Genomic DNA, 9,369 nt, shown 5'->3' with positions numbered 1-9,369 from the left:
CTCATCAAACAGCAGTATGATAGCCTTTCCATCTGTGGACGAACCTCATCAATCCATTACACTGATCATGAGTTTTCGTATCATAAATCATCATGACTACGATATGTTCTGGATTGTGGATTCTGTGGATATATTATTTTCTATAATGGCGAACAAGAATCCTTACTCAGGTTTAAGAGTGACATATAAAGGGTAAGTGACAACATTATATTAAAACAATAGCCAGAAAGAAAGATTGAGAGAAAATAAAATACTAGTCTAGTATTTGAACATTTCATAACCCCCATCCTAAACTGAGTGATTATTTTGATGAATACAACTGTAGTTTAATTTTTAACTTTATACACCTTTTCATACAGCATAATGCAAGTTTAAATTTTAACTTTATACACCTTTTCATACAGCATAATGCAGTTACATGTATTTTCCTACTGCTTTTATGTATATGCATTTTATTTTTTGTTCACTAAAGATTTAGCAAAAATTTTACAAACTTACTGCAGCCTTCTTTATTCTTTTTTTTTAAGAATTTCAATCAATATTGCTGCAAGTACATCTTCACAGTGGAATAATCTGAGAATTAAGTTCAGTCCAAATACCAATGGTGCTTCTTGGACTGTTGAAATTAATCAAAAAGTGGACGGTTTTCATTTCAATTACATCTTCCATGGAAATTCAACAATAGACAAAAACTATGCCATATTTGGAAGGGAATTATACGCTCGCTTTCCCAACAATCAAAAAGGTGAACATTTTGCGCATTTTAAATGTCTTTCATTTTGTCACAAGTTGTTAACTTTTACTTTGCTCTATGTCCTCTATACTTTAAATCTGCGTGGCGCAGTGGTTAGAGCGTCTGCTCTAGAGTTGCGAAGTAAGGAGTTGATTCTTACGTCACGGGTTCGAATCCCACTATGGGACGTGGAGACCGGTCCATCGGATGAGACCGTATAAATCGAGGTTCCGCGTCGCAGTATGTGCTTGCACGAAAAATATCTCTTGCTGTTCAATGGCCCTGAGTGCCGATTACAGGACAGAATTTGCAGCTCTCCGTCGGCAAAAGATGGCGTCTCAACATGAGAGAAAAATTCTCTAGAAGGACGTTAAAGCTGAACACGACTCGTAAATAGGCATACGCAATTCTCGATATCATTATCTACGATACATCAACACCAGGGTATACTCTTCAGATTCGTTACACCTGACTGCTTTATTGTCACAAGTATCGGCGTGGAATACCGACCCGTGTTCGTGCTGGTTATCTTGCCTTACCTTTATTTACATTTCATTGCAGTTACTTGTATCTGTGTTTGTTTGTATACTATACTGACCTGTACAATTATAATATCATTGTAAGTTTCTTTGGTATCTTACTATCCTGCATTAGACGAAGTACTACGTTATTATCGCCGCTAACGAGTGTTGTATAGCTTACATCCGTCTACACCGGTGTCGACTGATTACACTAAACAGTGACAAAGTCCTGCCCTTTATATAGGGGTCTGCAGGCATAGCGATTCTCCGAACAAAAATGTCCGACACATTCCTTTTATAAATCGTTTTCAGCTTTAAACAATCAATCAATCGTATGAAAAGCATTAAAACAATTAGATAAACATAATTAGATAAACATAACAATTACATAACAAATTACTTTCACTCTAAATTTAACTATTTTATTATTATTTCTTGATGAACGATGGATCTGTCATGCTTTTCTTTGCGTTATGAGGGGATTCTTGAGAGTCATAGTTAGTCCTGAAAGCAATCACAATTTAGCAAAAATATTTAAGTCATGGAGAATATACATATTAAGCATTTTAGTAGATTTTAAACTTTATAAAGCATGTGAAATTAATTTTTGTTTATATATAACAATTTACTTTTGTTTTCAGGGCTAGAAATCTGTGATTTTATGATTGGACTGGCAACAACAAAATTCTTTCTTCACTCTCTCACGTGGAAAATGCTGTAGCCAGAGACTTAATATTACAAGAACGTTCACCTAGTTTGATAGAAAAAAGAAGTAAGAGTATTTTCTAACCCAATTCCACTTTTAATTTCAACTATCGTATCTGAAATAATTTTGGGTCCCCCTTTTTCGGTGTCTTTATGAATGAGATGCTCATTATTTATTGCATATGTGTAAATAATTATGCCTAATTATATGCGATTTCAGAGTTATCTTTTGAAGGTTGGTCAATCGTGAAGGTTGTGGTCAAGAGGTCAGAAATCATATAATATTCGGAAATATCTTGTCAAAGGTAATGCAAATTTTTGTCAAATATGTAAGAAAATGTAAGGAAACATTAACATTTTTGAAAAGTAGGTCAAACTTCGAGGTCAAGGTCACGAAATAAAAAAATAATGTGTATTTGAATGTATTATATGAAAGACCCATCTCTTCTCATTCAAAAGTCATGACCAGGGTTAAAGTTTTGAAAATATAGGTCAAGCATTTTTGTTTAGATATCTTAAACTCTGATTATTAGTGGAGAATCTTGGAACGATTATCAAATACTTCCTTTTCAAGATGTGAAAATATCTTATTTGATTTCAGATACATATAATAGTACGTGTAGAACCTCGCTGGATTGTCAAAACGATAGTTGTACTTGCGCTTACGGCTTCAGTGGTGATAACTGTGATATTCCACCTAGCGTTTGTAAGCCAGGAATTTGTAAAAATTCCGGTAAATGCATCGCTACCAAAAATAGCACTTTCTACTGTGTATGTCCAGATTCATTTATTGGAAAATTTTGTGAAAAAGCTTTAGGTAAGAACGAGAAGATCGCGAAATATTTTGATTTAAAGAAAAATTTTAAAGTGATATTATTGATATCATAAATGGTAAATTAATGATATCCTCCTAGTACAAGTAAAATCATTTCAGTTTCATAATGCTTTCTGTTGCCTCTACACATTAGGTTGTAGCAAGTTTGCTCATCAAAATGACACAATAATTTCCTGTTAATAATTATGAGCACAAAATCTGCGAGGTGAAGTGTGGAAGAGGTAGAGTACGCAGCTATAAATACATGCACGAAACTTACTATGAGTGTGGAACCAAAACGGAACGACGCTGGGTTCTTTCAAGAAATCAGCAAGTTTTAGAGGAAAATGAAATGCCTGTGTGTGCAGGTCTGTTCGTTTGATTTATAGCTCACCTGAAATGAAGGCTGAAGCGAGCCTTTCTGAGGCCCCTTTCTGATCAAGGTTGTCCGACTGTCAGCTCATGACAACCGGAGTTAAGTAGGACCACAACCGAGAGTAACATTTTTATATGAATACATATGAATATTCTTTAAAAAATCTTGTTCAGTAACGGAAAGCAGCACTAAATCATACCAATATCTATATTTCCTCAAGCCGTGTAAATGAGTTTGTTCAATATAATAAAGCAACAATGAGGACATAACAAGGAGTTGGTGTAAACTTTTAACATTGGAATATACGGGAAAATTTGAGTATTTACTTCTAAAGAATAGAGAGATTAACGCAACTGAACAAATAGTTAGATACGAATCTGTGTAATGTAGATTTGGGTTTATTCAAATGAAAAATTTTGGTGTAGGCCTACATTCATTTTTTGATTAATTGAGTGTTTGTTGTTTTAAATCATGTTCGAGAAGTTTCACTCACACAGAATAAGCTTTTCTAAACATTTAATTTTAGACATTGCAAGTCCTGAGTCCTTGGTAGTTAACCTTGAAGTGGAGTTCAGAGGAATTAAATGCGAAGATATCCAGTCTTCTGCTTGCAATGGATCTTGTGTGGTTAACGTCACAGTGAAGGCATGCAAAAATATTGGAGACTCAGTACAGCGGCCTACCTTGTGAAAACTCATTTACAGAGTGGCGGTCAACCTTTACAACTTGGCGCATATCATCAAAAAGGCATCGGTAAGGAAGAATAATATTGCTTGGAAACAAGATTAAGGGGGATGTACAAGCCAATTGGGTCTAGTCTGGTGTAAAATAAGAATTACCAAGAATGCGCTTAATACTCTACTAAACTAGCCCAAGTTACTCAAAGTGCTAATGCACTAACTACCTACTGTTAGAGACCAAAATTAGTAAACAATTAAGTTTATTTTGTTTTAATTAGGAGGAAATTAATCATGTTAGAACTGCGCAGCTACAGCATTTAGACGAGATGATAAATGCATTGAAAATGGTGTTAGTTTGATTCATTGATAATATGGCTACAACCATTTGTTTCGCTTTTTTCTTGTCATTTTCCATAATTCTTGAAAATTTGATTTTTCATATGGGTGTCTTCCTGAGGCAATGTGTTTATTTCGTCCGCCATTGCTGTGTCACACAGAGTTCGAATAACATTGATTTTAAGAATAAATGCGACCATAATAACATCAAGACAAGAAATCACCCTGTAATATTCATTAGGTTATATTACTTACTACTTTTATTTGTTGCATCGCATCATCTGATTAATGAAAAACGCGAGTTTAACCCCACTCCAGCAAATCGGGAAAAACTGTTCTGTTTACAGTTCGAGTTTCCTCGTTAAAATTATTCCACTGAGCACGTGGTTGGCATGTGAATATATCTGCTGTGGATATATCCGTTTATTACCATGATTATATTTAATTTTTCATGAACAAAGTCTTGATAATTTGTTGGTTTCTTTAAACTCAAGAAAAAAGATAAAAATGTCCTAAACATACGTGTTTACGGCGGGTTTTTTCTGTGGCCATAGAAGTTATTTTCAAATGGGGCACTGCAAGGAGGATGCTAAGCATTTAATTTGAAAATTTTAAACAATATGCGGTGCATGAAAAACAAATTGTAATTACATGTCTTACATTCTAAAATTGGTACATATGTATATTTTGGCTAGAAGTTAGATAGAAAAAACAGGCAGTTATAGGATTTCCTTCAGGCACCTCACATAAATAGCTAGATTGTTTGCAATGACCAACACATTGTATGGAGTAATGTTTGGACATAAAAACGCATCATGTCTTATTATGTTGACAACGTTGTAAGCTCTCGCTCAATGCATACGAAGCTTGATAAAATATATTGAGTTGTTTCTTCGAAATTTAGAAGCCTACAATGTTTGCAAAGAAAGGTCCATTGCATATGCTATGTCTATCATCGCAAAAAAAAGTGAGAGGCTCCCCCCCCCCCCCCCCGAAAATCGTATGTTTGTTTTTCAAAATAGTGCAGAAGATTAAAAAAATTTGCATTACTAAGTACATGATGGAATATGTACTAACCTTATAAGACCACTTGTTATAAAAATATTTGGTTGCCCTCTCTCCCTATCTACTGCCTGGAAATGGCCCGACTCATTTTTTTTTTTACATCCCATTAGACGATAATTTTTTCTTTTCTTCCGTCAACAATATTATGTTTAAATTTAAAGGAATTTCTTTCTCTTCTATAAATACGTCACCGATATTTTTTCCCTGAGTTGGGAGGACCACAAAACGTCATTTTAAAGATGGTATAAAATATTTAATTATGTTGATTTTTTTCTTTACTTTGTAAAATTTTAATTTTGAGAATATGGGCAAATAGATTTTTCGTCACAAGTACCTGCATGACGTCATTTTCAGATTGTGACATCACAAACAAGGAGCAAAACTTCAGCATATGCTATTTATAGAACTTGTGTTTGGCTATGTTTCTAATCTGAATTGTGGTTTTGTAGATATAGAGATAGTTCGAACTTTTTGATCACCCCTTGTACTACCTGTATTAAAACAAGGTCATTCATATCGATTATAATGTGTCTTATTTCTTTGTGTTTCATTGGTGATAATTAAAATTTTGATAGATAAAATAAGTTATCTATGGCAAACTTACAAACTCTTAATTTTTAACTTTGATGATGCTCATTTTTCCTTACCTGGAATCAAAGAGTTTAAGATTTTTTTTTTTATCAATACGTACACTATTTAACCACAGGCACCTGACGTTACTTATTTTTCTTTTAATAAAAAATATACACATACCTAATAGTTGTGTATTTTTTTTATTAAAAGAAAAATAAGTAACGTCAGGTGCCTGTGTATTTAACAACTGTTCGATAATAATACGAAATAAATTACTTCAAGCCACACTATAACACCTTTCCTCTTTAAAAGTGTTCATATTATTTGAAATGTGTTGCAACTATAATATTCTCTCCTACATTTAAAGATTGTTATGTCCCTCCATATTAAGAAGGGGTCTGGAAAACAAAATTCTGTGCTAAAAATAGACCACGTGCTGCTATCCATGAACTACTTTCATGGTTCTTTGCACTCTTTTTGAAGACAACGGTACCTTGTTTTGAACTTGAAATTATCATTTAAAAGTGCAAAATTTATACATTTTCTCAACAAATGGTTGTAGAGAGAACATTAATGCACAGTTTGGATTTTGGATTTTTTAAGGCTCTGCTGGATTCTGTAGCTCCGCAGTTCTAAAGAGCATATCAAAAGCATTTTTCTGCAAAAGTATAGATTATATACACACACCATGCATTCAGTTATTGTATCTTTATTATAAAGACTTAAAAGATCAAAATATAATGTATTTTAGCCATTTGAAGAAATGTTTACATTTTGTTTTCACTGCACTAAAGGTGGCCGTACATCCCCCTTAACAGTAAATTTGAATTTTTGCTCCTCGTTTAAAGAACGATTTATCTTTATTTTTTTGTAACACAATTAAGGAAATTCTGATAATCTTGATCATGACTCCAAATCTGATATGGCATAACAATCTAGTAAAGAAATGTCAACGAATAATCGCCACTTTCAGATGTTTCATATAAAAAAGACAAAAGAAACTATCACAAAATTAACAGGAGTCATTCTTAAATAAACATTTGTTAGTATCATAATAATTTATCTAACACAAAGTGTTATTTTTGTATTTTTATTACAAGTAAGTGAACCTCTCAAGCACCTTGTTCAGGCTTTCTATATTACGGAATCCAAACTTGTGGAATTGGAATATGTAGATGCCAAAAATGCTAGCCACAGGAAGCGACGCTCTGGAAGAAATACAGCAACAAATCTACACAAAGAATATTTACTTTTGAGGAGATATTACCAAGTTTTAAAAGGTGAGTAAATGTTGGGTTTCATTAAGGAGATTATTTTCCGGGCTTTTTGCCTTCATGAAAGGCATCCCCCGCAAATCATATTAACTTACTCTGCACATAAAAATTAATGATTTTCTCGAAGTAATAGTCATTTTTTCTATTAAAATGCTTTGGCAAAATTTTAGATTATCTTTGTTTTGGCAATTGAATTCAAATTTATTCAAGGAGGCTGTTGACAAATAAAACATGTACGTATTATGGCTTTCAAAGACACTCAGATGGTTGTAAAATTAAGATCTAAGACCTCTTGTTACGCAATCAGTTCTACTTTAATATTGATCTATAAAGGTTGTCAAAATGACTTGGCTAAAAAATTTAAAAATTTCAGTTAATTTTGATATCTTAAAAGCAAAATAAGAAACACTTCCTGAAATAAAAAAAAGAAATATTTTCCCTGTATATTTTATGTCCTTGCTTGCTCTGCTCCTGTTTTGTACTGTTTTATGAACACAATGTCATGTATGGAATTATTATACAGATATTTAGGACACAATATGTAGATATTCATATTACAGGAATTTCTATTCCTTATTTTTTCCGGGAATTTCCGCACTAAAAACTTAGGTTTTTGGCCATACCTTTTACACAGTTTGTCAGCGCAACTCCTCATAAACCGCTGCACAGAATTTCGTCAAACTTTGCAGGTATTTAGGACGCAATGTGTAGATGTGCCTATTACCAGGAAATTCTGATTCCATTATTTTTTCTTAGAATTTCCGCACTTTTCAACTTAGATTTTTGGCCATACCTTGAATATAGAGATGAACAGGTTGTCAGCGCAACTCCTCATAAACTGCTGCACACAATTTCATCAAACTTTGCAGACATTTAGGAAACAATGTGTAGATGTGCATATTTCCGGGAATTTCCGATTCTTTCATTTTTTCCGGGAATTTCAGCACTTTGAACTTCGGGGGAGCGTGGGGTATGTGAGCTTGCTCGCTTTTTCTTTCATTTAATTATGTGCCTATGCAAGTCAAAGAAAACAAGATTTAACTACAACTGAAAAAAATCTATTTACAGGTTCACACATGATATCAAAGAGATCCTACGTTGAAACGAAGATTCATGGATATGTTTTGTTGCTGAACGCTGAAGTAAAGTGTACCGCGGGCAGTTTCCTTCAAGGGGACAGTTGTGGTATTTGAATTACTTACTGACATATAAACGATTTTTGCTTCCATTAAGCATTTGAAAAATGCCCTAATAAAACACCGTTTAGTCAAAACGTCAGTTGCTAATAACCAAGCTTTTTAAAAGTGACGACTGATAAAACCAAAAGTAGAATAAAATTAATGAAATATTTTACATTTTCTTTGTTTCTTTTTTATAGATAAAGATTTAAATTTTGAAAGATCAGAAACTTAAACAATGTATTCCATAATTAAACCATTTTGTGATATTTTATAATTTCAGTTTATTGCCCTGCTGGTACATATCAAGAAGGAAACGGATGTACTATGTGCAAAAGTGGATTTTATCAGAATGATATTGGTCAGACTTCATGTAAATTCTGTCCTCCTGGACATCTCTCTTTTGTTGGCAGTGAGTCGGTTGAAGAAATGTTTCGGTGAGAAATTTTACATATCAAGAAAAGTATATTAAAGTGTATTTTCATGGTTGTTTTTTTATGATACATGTGTATGTTACTATGTGAGAATAAATCATTACAAATTCTTCCAAAAGAAATTTTAAAAACATTTATCATTTATTCTAACAGATAGATTAAAGCCGGCTGAGGATGATGAGATTGATATTGATACGATAATTGGAATTATAGGTGCTATTCTAGCAGTCTTTGGACTATTAATAGGTCTGTATCAAATACGCCAAGCACGTCATAAAAAGTCTGATATTCAAGGAAATATGGAATAAGACAAGGGACAAGAAGACTCAAGAAAATTGTGATGAAGGTACCTCAAACAGATGATGACTAAGTAACTCAAACGAATGAATTATATCAATTTAAGAGGAAGAAGTCTGCACATACAAATGACCAACAGTAATAATGCCTTAAATCTGGCTCTCTTCCGTCATCTATTTAAACATAACGAGAGCCTTTTTTTGTTTTTTGCATATTATACTTGTATACTTTAATTTATATTTTTCATTTTTATCGATCATTCATTATATTTAAAACTGAACACGAGTCGTGATTAGGCATATGTCATTTTCAATACTAGTATTATTCTCTACGATATCAGCACTGGGTATACTAGCATTCTTTGCATTCCTTACAAATGACTG

General features: G+C 33.1%; 1 long non-coding RNA gene across 1 annotated transcript; it reads left to right on the top strand.

The window, feature by feature from the left end:
• The first annotated feature begins 6,971 nt into the window (after positions 1–6,971).
• Positions 6,972–8,621, top strand: LOC134268572 (uncharacterized). The gene is made up of 3 exons (XR_009992392.1): positions 6,972–7,083; positions 8,146–8,262; positions 8,539–8,621. It is a non-coding gene; the product is annotated as an uncharacterized LOC134268572 (long non-coding RNA).
• Positions 8,622–9,369: the final 748 nt, after the last annotated feature.

This window comes from Saccostrea cucullata, unplaced genomic scaffold (assembly GCF_032062105.1).
Source record: "Saccostrea cucullata isolate Sc308-1 unplaced genomic scaffold, CSIRO_AGI_Scuc_v1 ctg9304, whole genome shotgun sequence".
Taxonomy (NCBI): domain Eukaryota; kingdom Metazoa; phylum Mollusca; class Bivalvia; order Ostreida; family Ostreidae; genus Saccostrea; species Saccostrea cuccullata.
Note: the sequence above shows the minus strand (reverse complement) of the source record. Positions and strands in the feature narration are given on the sequence as shown.